This window comes from Pinus tabuliformis, chromosome J (assembly GCF_031772625.1).
Source record: "Pinus tabuliformis cultivar Carrire ecotype Pingquan chromosome J, CPIR1, whole genome shotgun sequence".
Taxonomy (NCBI): domain Eukaryota; kingdom Viridiplantae; phylum Streptophyta; class Pinopsida; order Pinales; family Pinaceae; genus Pinus; species Pinus tabuliformis.
In genome coordinates this window covers 1,119,176,673-1,119,193,988 of record NC_142295.1, presented here as the reverse complement: position 1 = coordinate 1,119,193,988, position 17,316 = coordinate 1,119,176,673, and positions in this window count along the sequence as shown.

Sequence of the window (17,316 nt, the reverse complement as noted above, 5' to 3'; positions counted from 1 at the left end):
GTCAAGCTCGTGGACCAGCTTTCATTTCCCGGATCATGCATAGCAAATAGTCATATATCGTCCCTAAATGGTCTTTTCACGCAAGAAATGTCTCAATCCCCAGTCTGTCCTCCCGATGAGTGTGAGTAATTCGGAGGGATATGACTGAAACCCAGGGGGCATGCGTCCTGGTCTGCTTCGGTAGGAAAACTTTGGGTATAGGGTAGGTTTCCGTGGGAGAATATGACTAGTCTGTACCCCATCTATGATTGGAAGAGGGGTTATTCTAGAATAAGATTCTCTTGTCAAATTTATGTGAGTTGGCGGGCATCATCGCTCACCTTTGTTTATCTCAGTAGACATAGCCGAAGAAGTGTTTTGTTTGTTGTGTGAATAGAACAATATTTGGGTAACTTGTAAGAGGTAGGCCTCTCTCGGTAAAACAAATGTTTTGGCGGAAGTGAAGTAGAGGTAACTTTGAAGCTCTGTTTTATACCTGGGGGCATGCAAACCTTTTGGAGTGCAAGCAATGGGCGGATATTTATTTTTTAAATTTTTAGGACCTCTAACCCTTTAAACTCGTAGGATTAGTCGTCACCTAACTTGCATAAAGAAAGGATGTGGGGCAAAACTCTAAAAGTTGCCGTTTTTTATATGAGACATTCTTATCATATGACTGGATTAATCGAGCAGTGTTTACCGCGAGGTTCAAGCTCATTAAAAAATAAACCTGGACCGAGAAAATGTTTCCACCCGCGTTTAAGCTCGTTAAAAAATGAACTATCTCCTGGCAAATAACCACCGTGAATGTAACAATTCAACCATTAAAGCCTTGGTCGTGTTTGCACCGTCACCTCCACTTTTCCATTGGCCGATCATTCACCTCCATTTGTTTGTTTACCAATTTTGAGGAACAGCTGCAAAGAGTGATTTCACTAGCCATCCTTGTGACACTGTCGTGATTGGAAAATTCCAAACCTTACCTAGAATCAGCTGCTACCCATTTTATCACTCGTTCCTCAAAAGACGAGTCTTCTTTAATCTCTTTTCAACTGACTCGTAAAATATGAAAAGATTGTTGAGTCCTTGGCCTTCCAGCTCGTTAAAGGGACAGGAAGTGCTATCCCTCCTCTAGATTTTAATCTTTTTGGACCTAAGGGATTATTGCACAAAAAGATCGAGTGCTTGTTTTGTTCGGCTTGTTAAAACAATCGAAAATTCATCCCTTCTGTATTGTTTTATACTTTTTCGGACTTAAGGGATTAAATGACGAAAAAGGAATTTTGGAGTTACCTTTATGTACCTTTTCAGACTCTCTAAAAATGAAAAGGACCGAGTCATCTTTGTCGTTAGACTCGTTAAAAAGATTAATAGCAACAAACTTGTCTTTAGACGAGAACGAGTTTCACTATTGCTAGGCTCGTTAAAACATAGCGATGGGTTTGCCCGAAGGGCAAATTTGTTAGGGTCCCACCCTAACCCCCTTATTTATGTCATGGGATCACGTCATAGTCAAGAGTCAATAAAGCCCATATTAATATTTGTAAGTGGTTAACCCGCAATTAATGGCGGGACCACAGTTAGTTGCAAATGGGCCGTAGTATTAGATAGATGGTATTAATAAAACCCACGGTATTGGCCCGTGGTATTGCATGTATGGGTCATATATAAAGGATAGAGACTCCCTGCAAGGAGCATCGTGTCTTATTTTGTAATCGAGCTCTGCTCTATTGGAGGTTGCCCCCTCGAAGAGGCATGTGAACATTGCTCTTTGAATAATAAAATCATTGCTATTATGTGTTCTGGGTATCTTTTCTTCACATATTATGTGTTCTAGGTATCTCTTCTTCGCATATTCTGTATCTGGGTATTATTTTACAGGTTAAGAGCATAACAAGTGGTATCAGAGCACTTTCCAGGGCTCGGTGGGATCTCCAATTTTTAGCAATTTTTTTTTTGGCTAGAGACGTGTTCCGGCGTCTTTAAACCACGGGATCTGTCGTTAAGCGCATAAACCTGCGGATTTGGGGAGGCATGGCACGCAAGAAATACAAGAGGTGGTCACGTCTGTTGGACTCCCTTGTAACCCCTGTGGGTACCCCTTCGAGTAGTAGCGCATTAAATAGAACCGCGCACGAACTGTCTTCCACGTACCCTCTGGGTATATAGGAAGCCCCCTAGGCTCCCTTGAAACCTCGCCATAGATAAACCTTCGGCCGTCTTGTTGCTACAGTACACCGAGAACAACACTCGGAGAGATTACTCGCCCATACGATAGGGTAGTCAGGTTGTACGGATAAGGGTACGGTCGATCCTCCTTAGTTAGAGCCCTGAAACATTGGGCCGAGTACTACTATCAGACCCTTATGTATATTGTGATCTGTAGCACCTGACACTCCTCTAGACCATAGTTCCTTTTCCTATCGGGGATCACACATCAGATCCGTGTGTGCAAAGACGTGCTGCAGCAGCAGACATCAGATCCGCAGCAGCAATTGTTCCACCATTCAAATCTCTCAGATCCACCAGATCGGAGTTGTTGTGAAGGGTTCCTGTTCCGGGGTATACTTTTCGCAGGACGTTTGGCAGCATTGACATTTTGAGGATTTGGTGACTGCAGTATTGATCAAGAAGGAGTAAAACTCCGTTAGGAGTTTTCCAAAAAAAAAAAAGTCTGAGATCTTTCGAGGCGCTTATTGGTGATCTAGCCCATCAGCATCAGGATGACGAGCTGAGCAAGGTGGTACCATTCAATTTATTAGAAAAAAAAAAAATTGGCGGTCCCAATTGTTCATCAAGTTGGTGTATGGTAGAAACTAGAGCTCAAGCGATGGCCAATGAAAGGCTAGACAAAATTGAAGAAGATCTGAACAACCTCAACCATCTGATTGGTGGACTAAGTATCCAGGTACAGAAAGTACTCGAGAAGGGCAAGGAGCCAGCCCAAGTGGAGGAGTCTAATGGCCATGAATACCATGAGGGTGAGTCTAGCCATTCTCCTCATGTCTGGCACACCCATCCACCACCCAGTCAGCGACCTCCCAAGTTGGATATGCATAAATTTGACGGTTCTCACACGTCTGCATGGCTAGCACAAATGGAGCAGTATTTCAAATTGAATCGTATCCTAGATGAGGGGACTAAGCTTATGGTGGGAACCATGTATTTGGACAATGAACGATGGAAATGGGGGGAATGGCATCAACGTTGCAATGGACCTTTTCATAATTGGGCCCAATTTACCAAAGCTCTTCGAGATCGCTTTGAACAGGAAGACTCTTTTTTGGGGCGTCTCACTAAGCTCCAACAGACGGGTACAGTGGATGAATATATTGCTGCTTTTGAAGCCTTAGCCTTCCGCACTAAGGGTCTCACAGATCAGTTCTACACGGAATGTTTTATCAGCGGTCTTAAAGAAGTCATCAAAGCTCAAGTTCTACTCCACCACCCTCCCACGTGGATGGAGGCTTGCCAGGTAGCTCGTAAGGTGGAACGTGCAATAGCAGCCCAATATAGCCACCCCAATTTCCCCGCTAAAGGTCGTTCCCCACAAGCTCACAACACGACTCAGACACTTAAGATCCAAAAGGTGTCACCTGCGGAAATGGCCAAAAGAAGGAAGCAAGGACTATGTTACTACTGTGATGAAAAATACTCCCCGGGTCATAAATGCAAGGAGCCCAAGTTTTTTCAAATAGATGCCACTGACTACAGCTCCACCGAGGAAGATCCACCACTTGAGGAACCAGAGGCGATCGAAGAAGACAACCAAAAGGAGATTGTATCTGACGAACCAGTGATTTCGCTAAATGCGTTGGCAGGAATTTCTTCCCCTCAAACTCTCAAAATCAGGGGTTTTCTTAAACATCGCCCAGTAGTAGTCTTGATTGATAGTGGAAGTACCCATAATTTCATCCATCAAAAAATCGCCGAAGCAGCACATTGTTTTGTACGAGCAGTTTCTAACTTCCAAGTCCAAATTGCAGATGGGGGCACAATGAAATGTGAAGGCCGCTGTGAAAATGTCAAACTTCAAATGGGGGATTATCAGTTGAAAACCCACATGTTTGCCATACACATGGGGGGTTGCGACATTGTCCTAGGCACTGAATGGCTCCACACTCTTGGGCCAATCACAATGGATTTCCAGGAGTTATATATGAGTTTTAAGCAGAACAACTCCACACATACCCTCCGTGGACTCCAGGCGGGAGCCCCCTCTATCATCAGCTCGCATAGGATGGAAAAATTGTTAAAAAAGAGCCATCATGGAGTGGTAGCTCAATTTAATGCCATCCAGGTCGTTGAAACCATGTCTCTGCCAATTCATCCTGAGATGCAGCAGATTTTAAATAACCATCGGACGGTATTTGACAAGCCTCATGAGCTTCCACCCTCGCGAGGGGAACATGATCATAGCATCACCTTGGTTCCAGGGGCCCAACCCCCAAATGTGCGGCCATACAGATATCCATTCACCCAAAAGAATGAAATAGAAAAAATCATCAAGGAATTGTTGGAAGCAGGTGTCATTCGTCCCAGCATTAGTCCTTATTCATCCCCAATGGTCATGGTCCTCAAGAAAGATGGGGAGTGGCGGATGTGTCCCGACTTCAGGGCCCTCAACAAGTTGACAGTCAAAGATAAATTTCCCATCCCGGTGGTTGACGATTTGCTGGACGAACTCAATGGGGCTCAATTCTTCACTAAGTTGGATCTTCGCTCCGGCTACCACCAAATTCGCATGAAGGAAGTCGACATTCGCAAGACGGCTTTCAGAACTCATGAAGGCCATTATGAGTTCTTGGTCATGCCATTTGGTCTCTGTAATGCCCCTTCTACTTTTCAGAGTCTTATGAATCACATCCTCAAACCATATCTCAGAAAATTTGTCCTTGTCTTCTTCGATGACATTCTCATCTATAGTGGCACTTGGGCGGCACATCTTCAGCATGTAGATCTACTCTTGCAACTTCTCCGCAAGCATAAATTATTTGTCAAGATGTCTAAGTGTTCGTTTGGCATGGAAGAAGTTGAGTATTTGGGCCACATTGTGGGGCGTGAAGGTGTCAAGGTGGACCCCAAAAAGATCCAGGCAATGCAAGAATGGCCTCAACCTAAGACCTTGAAGAGCTTGAGAGTATTTTTGGGTCTCACAGGCTATTATCGTAAATTTGTCCGCAACTATGGCCGCATAGCGAAGCCCCTCACTCAACTCCTAAAGAAAAATTCCTTCTTCTGGAACGAGGAAGCACAACAGGCATTTACCGCTCTCAAAAACGCCATGTGTTCCACTCCAGTCTTAGCACTACCTGACTTCACCAAATCCTTTGTCATTGAATGTGATGCTTCGGGTACAGGTATTGGGGCGGTCTTAATGCAGGAAGGGTGACCATTGGCCTTCACAAGCCAACAACTCAGTGGGAGGAATCTGGGCCAATCTACCTACGAGAAGGAATTGATGGCCATCTTACATGCAGTCGAGGCCTGGCGACCTTACTTATTGGGGCGACGTTTCCAAATCTGCACAGATCATCATAGTCTTAAATATTTTTTGGAGCAATGCCTATCCTCCCTGCAACAAAATAAATGGTTAGCCAAAATGTTGGGATATGATTATGAAATCATTTACAAGAAAGGGAAAGACAACAGTGTAGCAGATGCATTATCGCGCCAATTTGAGGAGGAAAGTACTCTGCTCGCAATTTCCCTTCCCATTCCAGACTAGATTGAAGAGGCTCGCAGGGAATGGTTTTCACACCCAGGGCTCTCCCAACTCATTTCTCAATTGTAGGTAGATCCTAATTCCAGCAAGGGCTACTCGTGGTAGAATGATATTCTTCGCTACAAGGACAGAGTCATAATATCACCAACATCCACCCTCAAAAGTCGCATTTTGGCAGAATTGCACTCATCTCCCATTGCAGGATATTCGGGCTTTCAGAAGACGTATGCTCGCACCAGAAGATCATTCTTTTGGACAGGCATGAAAAAGGACATCCTTACTTTCGTAGCAGAATGTGATGTCTGTCAATGCCACAAAGGGGAAACTGTCAACACACCAGGCACATTACAACCATTGCCCATTCCGGCATCAATTTGGACGGAGGTTTCTATGGATTTCATAACAGGTCTTCCAAAGTCAGGGAACAAGTCAGTCATCATGGTGGTTGTGGACCGATTGTCGAAGTATGCTCATTTCTGCGCCCTACCCCACCCATTTACACCAACTTTGGTTGCTCAATCTTTCATGGATCAGATCTTCAAATTACATGGCATGCCCACTTCTATAGTGTCCGACCACGACCCAATCTTCACCAGCAATTTTTGGCAGGAACTCTTCAGAATACAAGGCAATCAACTCAAACTCAGTACTTCATATCATCCGCAAACAGGTGGTCAAACTGAAGCCGTCAACAAATGTCTAGAAACTTACCTTAGGTGTTTCACTTCAGAAAAGCAACACCTTTGGGCACAGTGGTTACCTCTGGCTGAATGGTGGTATAACACCAACTATCATGCCACCACCAAAATGACTCCCTATGAAGTAGCCTATGGTCAACTTCCGCCTTCCCCTAATTATTATCTCAAGGGGTGCTCCAAAGCACAAGCAGTGGATCAACTCCTACAGCACCGCGCAACCATGCTCGCCCATCTTCGTGAGAATCTTCGTCAAGCTCAGAACCGCATGAAGCAACAGGCCGACCAAAAAACTTTCAGAGCGCCAATTTCAAGAAGGGGATCAGGTCTTTTTGAGGCTGCAACCATATAAGCAAACATCACTCAAAGACAAGGGTTGTCAAAAGCTCTCTCCAAAATTCTACAGACCATACCAAGTACTTCAGTGCATTGGAGAAGTGGCTTACAAGTTGGCTTTGCCACCTACGGCAAAAATCCATCCAGTTTTCCATGTATCGTGCCTCAAGAAAGTGATTGGGAACAATTGCCGAGTTCAAACCAGTCTACCTGAATTGGATGAAGAAGGGTCAATCTAGCTTTAACCCGAACAGGTTCTAGACACACGAGACAAGCACCTGCACGGCTGCATGATTAAGGAAGTCCTCGTCAAATGGAAAGACACCTCTCCGGAAGATGCAACTTGGGAACCAGCCACTATTCTTCAGCAGTTTCGGCAGCTTCAGCCTTGAGGACAAGGCTAGTCTTAAGGGGGAGGGCATGTTAGGTTCCCACCCTAACCCCCTTATTTATGTCATGGGATCACGTCATATTCAAGAGTCAATAAAGCCCATATTAATATTTGTAAGTGGTTAACCCGCAATTAATGACGGGACCACAGTTAGTTGCAAATGGGTCGTAGTATTAGATAGATGGTATTAATAAAACCCACGGTATTGGCCCGTGGTATTGCATGTATGAGTCATATATAAAGGATAGAGACTCCCTGCGAGGAGCATCGTGTCTTATTTTGTAATCGAGCTCTGCTCTATTGGAGGTTGCCCCCTCGAAGAGGCATGTGAACATTTCTCTTTGAATAATAAAATCATTGCTATTCTGTGTTCTGGGTATCTTTTCTTCGCATATTCTGTGTTCTGGGTATCTCTTCTTCGCATATTCTGTATCTGGGTATTATTTTTCAGGTTAAGAGCATAAAAAAATTATAGAACAAGCATATGTTATCCTCCTGAAGCTTGACAAAAATAAAGAGGTACTGGTCAGCAATGACTAGGGAAAATTTGGGAAGAAAACTCAAAGAATCTTTATTGGTAGCAAGTCGCTCTTGAACATGACACTTCCACTCCATGCCCGAGTTGGGTTGGGTTGTTTCATTCACCGGTCACATCGCCATGGTCTCGCCATACCATCCACATTTTGGGTTAATGCTACCAATCCATCACATAAGTGTCGCCGACATGTTCAAGAGAAGTCATCCAGAAAGGTCGCCTGTGTCCCGCCCACTACCATACATTATACTCCATTCTTTCATGACCGCCACCCTGAACCATATATCATCAGATCATTTTCACCTCCATCAAAATCATTTGCTCTGTTCCGTGTCATTGATGTGGGATTCATTAACGCCCTCCTATGACGGATCACTTCTTGTCGACATCAGCTCATTATCCAAGAAGTTGATCTAGGAACACCCCATTCAGTACTTTGAAGCTTTCATGCCTCAATGGCAAGTTTCTCACTTCCGGCAACAGGTATACATTAATGACCTTCAACCGAAAGATTTTGCGTGGTGTTCGACGCCAAGTCCTTTATTCACACCACGTGAATTGTACTGCAGTACCTTGAGGGTCATTATCATTATCGGTGATTCCTCTCGCGCTTGTTAACAGTTTACATCATTGACTGTTAATCAAGCGATGTCTTTCCATGTTCGACTTCAAAACATTTCTCACATGGATCGACTTGTACTTCGAGTGAAGATCGGACGAGATTGAAGACCCCGGATCTAGTTTCATCCATCCAGGCTATGATATATATTCAGGAAAATAAAGACATTGAAATGTATAGCATTGCAGCACAGATAATCATCCTACCAAAAGGATGATGGCTCTATCAGAATCATCAGTCTACCATCAGACGATTGTCTGTCCTATGTACATGAAAATGAATTTATAAAGTTGAGCATGGGAATGCCTGCCTCAGCTAGATCATGAAAACAATATGAAGATAATGTATTGTATTGTATCTTATTACAGGTCTCCTCCCAGCATTGAAAGAACTTCGGATCCTCCTAATAAAGCATTTCACCCGATAAACGACCTCATACTTTAGCGGGCAACTGTTATAGACATTTTTGTGCCTTACAGCTCTAAGCATGAAATTTCCATAAACCAAGGGCTCCTAAGTCCCTAAAAGTGTTGTTCTAACTCCTAAAGGAACAAGGTAAAAAAATTACAGCTTCTCCCAGAAGTTCTCCACCAGAAACTGCACAGAATAAGTCAAAACAGGATCATTTCAGCTGCTTCACTAACCAAGTGCGTTGCATAGCACCTAAGTCCACTAGCTAGGTGCGTTGCAATGCACCTAAATTCACTACCAGGGTGCGTTGAGCGGGAAATGACAAGTGGCAGTGTCATTCCACGAGGTGGAGAGACAATGGAAGCTTCCAGAATCTTCTCCAATGACACTTGCCTCACTGAATTTGACCAAGGATGAGTAAGAGGCTTTCAGTCTCCAAGTGGAAGCAAGAACTGACAGAGAGAAGCCACTAATCAAATCATGAGTTGACTCATCCTCCTTGCATACATCTATATATGGATCCCTTATCCCAGAGATCCAGAGGCTGGAATTTTGCACATTGTAAGGAATTGCTGTTGGTTTTGAGATACATATCAGAGAATTGGGTGATCTATGCTTTGTTGGGGTTGAAGAAGGGACTTCTTTGCTGGGAGGTTGATGCTGGGTCAGGAATCATCGGTTGTAACTCCTCCTGGATCTTCTTGTATATCAATAAAACTATTTGAGTTTCTTCTCCATGCTTGTGTTTCATTGATGCTTGTTACATTTGTATGGTTAACTTAAATCTGATCCTAAGTTATTTGTGAATATAAACCCATGTCTTTGTATAGTTTCCTTCTTCTCTAATCTTACAGGTACTTGGTGAAGCTGGGAAAGTGAGAGAGCAGGTAGCTGGAAGCTGTCAAAGAGGAGAGAGATTGGATCAAAGGACTAGCGCAAGACACAGGTTGGTTCATCATATTCCTCTTTGTTTATAGTTCATAAAGAAGAATACAAAAGTAGTTTTCTCTGTTTGTTTCTAAGGTAGCTGTCACACCTTAGTGGGATAGAGTAGTTCTAAATAGACACTTTTCCCGATAACAGAGTGACAGCAGGAAGTTCTGCCGTCGCCATGTCGGATGACACAGTCCTTGATGTCGATGGTTGTTCAGACATTTCTAGTATATCCAAAAGATTTCCTAGCGATTATATAGGAGCTTCCGATGGTGGTAGTCTAATTTCTGATGAAGAAGGATACAGAGCGATGTCAACTCCAAATAGCGATGGAGTACTTGATAGGGGATCCTCCACAATCTCTTCTATAGAAATCAGACTAGGTGGAAGAGGTAGACCGTTAGGTCCGTAAAATATTTCTGGTGCCGAAAAAGGTATAGAATCTGCAGCGACAGATGTTTGGGGAATAACACCTTCCGAATCAGCTGTAGATGGAACTGGTTCAATAATACAAGTGTTTACCCTCACACTAGGATCAGTGCTACTATCCTTCGGTGGCTGCTAAACTTCTCCTGTAAAGGCAGGGATACCAGAAATGTTTGGAGTAACCGGAGTTCCTGATGGTGTTGGAACACTTGTTCTAACTTTACCAGGTGATTTGGAACCAGTTAAACGAGTTCTCTTTGTCCGTAATAGTTTCGATTCTGGAGACAAAGATGGTTGACTCATAAGCCTCTGCAAACGACGACGTTTCAATTGAATTTCTTCCACGATTGTGGATTTCTTGATCAACTAAAAATCAAGGGGAAGTATGTTTTTGAATTAGATGAATTTTAGACGCTTTGACACAACTTGTTTTTTCAATTTTTAAGAGTCGAGGAAAAACAAAAGATGACTCTAGTCACCTTTGATTTTTAATGAGTCTGAAGTGACAAGTGCTCAGATGGACCTTTTCCGTTAAGGAGTCTGAAAAGGAATGAAAGGGACTGCTATGGAAATCTAGACAGATGGACTACCAAACCAATCGCAAAACTACAGAATACTTTTTACGGTGCGGCAGTCAATCTTCCGGAATGCTATGTTCAGTGCATTGCGATCGATAGGGAGGAAGACACGACTTCCTATGGATAAAGGATAAAGCCTATTGTGGTCTCCCAATATATACTCGACAGTATATGGGAGCACAAGTCTGTATTGGCACTTGTCGTCTCAAAGTGGAGGAATCACCCAACCAAAAATGAAAGCAACAGTTACCACGTTTTACGACGCCGGAACACGTCTCTAGCCTAGACTTCTAGATGTTGTGCGTTAGGTTCCAAAGCATTTTTAGATTCATTAAATTTATTTTATAGTTGATCTTGCTTAAGAAATTTTCCTTTCAGGTTCACCGCATGATGTAGATGTACAATTCCTAAAATGCAATCTAAGATGATAAACAGTCGTTTAATCTTCTTTCAGCAATGAAAATCCTAGCTACTAAGGAAAGAGAGAATGCGTTCTTTCAACAAAGAGCAAAGAGCACCCACTATATGCACTATCCTAAATCAAACCAATCAAACAGTCTAAATGCAAATGCACATGCATGTATTTGTTTTCAGCCTTCTTAATATGTAAATGATAAAAAGAAAGCTAATGCGCAAATCTGAATTATTTTTCAAAGCGACAATTACTAACAAGTTTCTTTTCAAGACAAAATGAGGACAACAACAAAACTTTGCAATTTGGAATTGAAAACTTGCTTTTTACACTAGAAAAACTACTAATTCAGATCAAATACAAGAGTAACAGTGTAATCGACTATCAAGAACAATCATATTCTCTTTTATGACTGGAAACAACACTTGCGACACTTTCAAATCAAGAAACTACAGTACGATTACGCTACTTCTTTGTAAAGGAGAACTGAAAATGACTCAAAATACACAAAAACATTTACAGTTCTTTGCACAATGGAGGTGGAATAATAGCAAGGAAGGGGTTTCAACAGAGGTGTACTAATTACAGGCAGCAAAACTCCTGAATAGATCTGAAAAGAGTGAACACAGAAACCAAAATTTAGGAACAAGGCCTAGTCTGATCAGCGCACCTGTAACACAGTGAATCTGAAATGCAGTGCACCTGCTACACTCGGGAAGTGCAATGCATGTGAGGTTAAACTAACAGAGAGTGTGATGGACTAGAGATGAGACTTTGAATGCGTTCCAGGTCACAGTTTTCAGTTCAGTTCAGGGATTTAGGCCGAGCAAATGGTAATCAGTAAATCAATCACAGGGGTAGATCCAAAGAGGGTTCTAGAGCTACCACAAGGGCAATTAGGGAGCTTGTAGATCAATTGTTCAATTCATAAACGAACCTGGAGATTGACTAAAGCAGCATTGATCTACTTTTCATTTGTAAAACAAATTCAGTTCGAAGGCTAGCTGGCTTGGCTTCAGGCTCCGTCTGTAAGTTTATAAAGTAAACAAATGTAGATAAAAAACAACCTATTCTCTCCCCAGTGGAGACGCCATTTTGTTATCAGGAAAACTAGTGGCTATACAGAACTGCTAGTCCCACTAAGGGTGATAGCTACCTTAGAAACAAACATACTAGTTCTACTTTCGTTTTCCTTTATGAGAGATAGATGAGAGAAGAATGAAGGAGACCAACCTCTATCTTGCACTTGTTTCCTTACTCGGTTCTTCTCCCTTCTGATAGCCTTTTGCTACTTGCTTCCTTGTATACCCAGCTTCAAAGAGTACCTGTAGAATCACAGCAGCATAACACTATACGAGAACATAGATCTATTATCATAAGCAATATAGGATCATATGTATATTAACCACACAAATGCATAAAACATCAATCACACAAGCATGTGGAGGAAAACTTGAATAGCTTTATTAATAATCAAGAAAAAGCAAAGAGGATTACAACTAGTTGTTCTAACCCAACATCATCCTCTCAGCAAGAAGCCCTTCTTCACCTCATCAAAAGCTTAGACCACCCAACACTATGATATTGCACCAGGAAACCAACATCACTTCCTTACAAGATACAAAATTCTAGCCCCTGGATCTCTGGGATGAGGGATCCATATATAGATGTTTGCAAAGTCAGCTTTTGAGATTTGATTAGTGTTTTCTCTCTGATATTTCTTGATTCCACTTGGAGATTGATGATCTCCTACTCATCCTTGGTCGAATTTAGAGAGGAAAGTGTCACAGGAGAGGTTTATGGAAGATTCCATGCTCCTCCACCTTGCGAATTGACCCTGCCATTTGTCTCTTCTCGTCCATCGCACCCCATAGAAGGGCTTATTGACATGCATCACACCTACTTAGTGTATTCAAGTGGGATGCAGCGCACTTTGCCTACGGAGTAGGTGAAATGGTCCAGTTTTGACTAGTTCTGAGTGGTTTTTCATGGAGGACTTTTGGGAGAAGATGTAATCAATTGACCTTGTTCTTTTACGGGTTAGAACAACACCTTTAGGTACTTAAGAGCCCTTAGTTTATAGACATTTATGATTGGGGTTCCAGTGCCCAAAATTGTCTATAACAGGCCCAGTCCTATTAGCGAAGGTAACAGAGGAAGCTATGTTGACCTCCTAACAACAGCCTGCGCCGGTGCAAGCCCCCAAGCTTCGCAAGGGTGCCCTCCAGTAGTACTATTGAGAGTGATGCAACATCGACCTCAGGTGCCACGAGATTCCCCTACGCAGCCACTTGTGTAGATCCCTAGGAGTAATAACTATGGATACCAACTCGTCGTAGAAACCAAGCGGAACAGTCGTGAGGTAAGTTAGGACAAGTAGGAGAGGGGGTATCTCTCTTCCCTGTCTTCACAGACCCTCGTGCTTAACTCCTAGATCTAGAGCTTTCCTGGTCTTCCTAACGCTATTGGATTTTCTCTCACTATTCAGACTCCTATGTTTGACAATTTATATGGCCTTGGAGAGTTAGCTCTCCACTCGCCTAATCCAAGGCCCTAAAATCCTAAAACTTGTTGGTGTAACTGACTTAAAAAAAAAAAGTTTTAGTGAATTTTAGTTAGTGATTGATTTTAAAATAGGCTGTTATTTAAGTCACGGGGTAACGAAAGTGAAACTAATGGTTTTTTTATGCACAAGAAATTAATAAAAACCTAACTACATGCACATGCACTTGTCTTTGTTTTTTGATGAAAAGTAATTTCTATGGGGTTCAGAGGAACTTCTAATAAAACAAAATTTTCTTTTCCTTTTTCCAATACACGCTTCACACTCACAAAAGATAAAAAAGCTATGGAGGCCTAAAAATGTATGCAAACTTATCGTAATGCAACAAATACGTGCTAATGCAAGATTGAAAACTACTCTAAAAAACAATAAATGAAAGTTGCTTGCTTATCAATATTTATCTTCCCACTTAATATGTCTAGATGGAATATGAGATGTTACTCTTCATTTTGTCTAAACACTAAAAACAAGTTCTAAGACAAACAAAAACACTTTCATTCACTAAAAGGAAACCAAGACAAAACCAAGTTTAAGAAAGCAAAACTGAGTTTTTCAAAAGTTTTCTTCAACAACAACGACAAAAAAGTCTTTTCAAAAAATGCTCTCAACAATACTGAAACTTGTGATTGAAGAATAGGCAACAAAACTTTTGCAAATTGACACCACACAATGGATGAAAACTCAACAAAAAAAGATGTGTTTAAAGGTGCTCTTAACAATCAAAAGCAGCAATGAAAGCTTTGGCAACAGAAACCAAAAAGATCAAAAAGACAAATTTCAAGAAAGTATCAATCAACAACTTTCATGAAACAAAGAAGTGGATGGTCACAAAAGTGGTTTCATCAAGCAAACAAAAAGTCACCAAAAGCAAGATTTAACACGAATATTGAGATCAATTTCCCTGCCCTTATGAATCAGAGCAGCCAAGATTCCAAGCAAGAAATATTGTGTTCTTGAGCCAAAAAGCGATGACGCTTGCAACAACAAAACAACACCAATACTCCTTATAACCAGAGAGAATTTGGAACAAGATGCTCACTGTAAAAACAACCACTAGTACTGGAAAGTGACTGTTTAAGACTAACTCAAACTATCTGACAGACCTTCAGAGACAATCAAAATTTAAAAATATTGAAAATTGCATGATATACGCGACTGTACTTATTTATAGATTTCATGTATACGCTACTGTGTCTAAGGAAACCTGCGTATACGTGGGTTCACTTAAATAAACTTGCATATATATGCCTCTGTAACTAAGAAAAACAATGTATATGAAAGATTTCAGGAAAAATAAAAAACAAACTGAAGAAACTGGCAAAACTTGCAATTCAAGAATAGACCAGACAACAACAGCAAGCACCCAGGTAGCTGAGCCCTGATTGGCTTGAAAACACCCAAACTAGGAACAAAAAGAATGGTGTCCCCAGCGGAGTCGCCAATTCCGTTTGAGGGAAATGTTCCCCTAGGGATTTTTGGGTTGAAACCCTAGCAAACTGAAAGTTATCTATGCAAAGAAACACAAATTCACACATCCATTGTACTATTATAAGCAAATTCTATGGTAAAGGGGGTGTACCTTAGGTCCTATGTTTGAGAAGGTCCTTACGGTCCAAACCCTTCTTCAAGTTCCTCTTGCTTCTTTGTCCTGCAAAAAACCAATTTTGAAGAGCACAACAGTATATGGAAAAAAACTTATAAAGGAACCATATTCATGTTATAAAGAAAGGTAGTTAGTTATGAAATTAAAACAACCATTCACATATGAATTTTAAACATGAATATCATAAACATAAAGAGGATTCATATCAGGAACCAAGACATGTGTTTCTTTTATTATAGACAAACAAAGTACAGAAAAAGAAAAATTTCACCTGAGTCACCCTTTCAAATGCTCCAAGAAAAGCTTTCTTCCGAATTCTCCCATCTTCAAGCCTTCAACAAACTCCTTCCATGCATTGCTCCATGATGTCAAAAGTAATGGATGAACATCAACACACAAGGAAACAAGGGTTTCCTATATAAATGAGGGAAGTGTAGGAGGCACAAGGCTCTTCAGACCTGATCAGGGGAAAAATCTCAGCATAATAACCTTTCTCTTCTTCTCTCCTCCCTTAGGCATTCCCATTGAGGTCTATTTATACCTCTCCCAAAGTATTTTAGTTGGGAGTTGGTTGGGAACAGTTGGGCCACGGGCACTAACAGGTGATCAATAGGTAAAACCCACGATCTCCACCCGAAATCAAGGAGTTTTATATTTTTTTAAGTGTTTTAATACATACACGCGGGTTGGGTATAGACCTACCCGCGTATCCACACGTTTAACGCAGGGCAAAGTCATGTATAAGGGATAAAACATTTTTTTTTAGATTTTGAGACCAGGTCTGGAAGGAGGGGTTACCCTAGGCCATGTGTGCATCATCACAAACCATAAGAGTGAGATTTGGAGCTATAATAGGAAGAAAAAAAAGATCCTCAGGCCCATGTGATGACATATCACCTCTAGTGCTCATCAAACTCATATGTTGACGATTCCATTCATCTCCATATTTTCCAACAATCTGTCATAGGCACTATAGCCAAGTGCTACATCGAGCTGCCTCGAAGTACTTACCATGACTTTAACTCTTTAGCCATGGCTTTCCTCATGCATTTTCAACTTTTGGTTCACTATGAAACTGGCACATATTTGCTCACATCACTTAAGCAAGATACTGTGACACACATCTCCGATCACATCCATGAATGGAGATGTAGACGTCGCCTGATCAAATTTGAGATTGTTGATCAGTTTCTCACCTAATGGTTCACTAAATCATTTGTGGCCCTAATTGTTTGCGATATAGATATCGGTGGATGCGTCACTGAAGAGAAATTCATCGCTCATTCTTAGTACTTGGATCTAATTTACTCTTAGTCTGGCACTTTGTATGACTTTTACCCAATGCGCCATGGCCATCGCCGAATCCTGCAACATCAAAGTCACAAGTTGTACCTCCTATCGATGGAGTTATTAGTTCAATATCCCAGACCCCTGCTAAATCTTCTTCCAAACAGAAGTCGGCGTGAAATTTTGTTCCTAATAGTTCTTCCTAGAAACCACCTAGCCCTGGTAAAACCTCATAGGTCCATGCTATCTAGTCTACTGCAACGGACAAATCCTCGGAAGATAAGAAGAAAGGCAAAGGAAAGGGTAAAGTTGATGCCCCAAAACAGGGTCTTCCCAAATCATCTGCTGGAAAATCTTCAAAATGGAAACCCAGGTATCCCTGCCTCATTTGCGAGGAATATCACTACACTAAGGATTGTCCCCGACGATCCAAAGTTAGTCGCTTAATCAAAGGGACTCCCGCTGTCCTCAAAGAGCCATTTCTGTCTCAGAAGACCCAAATGGTAGACCAACCCCAATCATCTACTTCCTCGGGATCTCAAGTGTTCATGATGAGTATGCCTATTAATGTGGCTACTAGATCGAAATATTATCAAACTCTTTCTTTGGCAACTTGGTGTTAACACCCAGGTTGTTCCCTATGACTCCCAAGGGAATACGGCCGGGGTAACCACTAACCAATCTTTGGATTACAGTTTCTAGCCAAACTGTAATCAGAGAGGGCTCTCTCTTTATGATTTGTCTCTGTTTTGATAGTATTTTAGGCTAGCTGTGATGTTCAGGGTTTGGTTTTATGTTTTGGTTGAGGGATGTCTTCTGTACT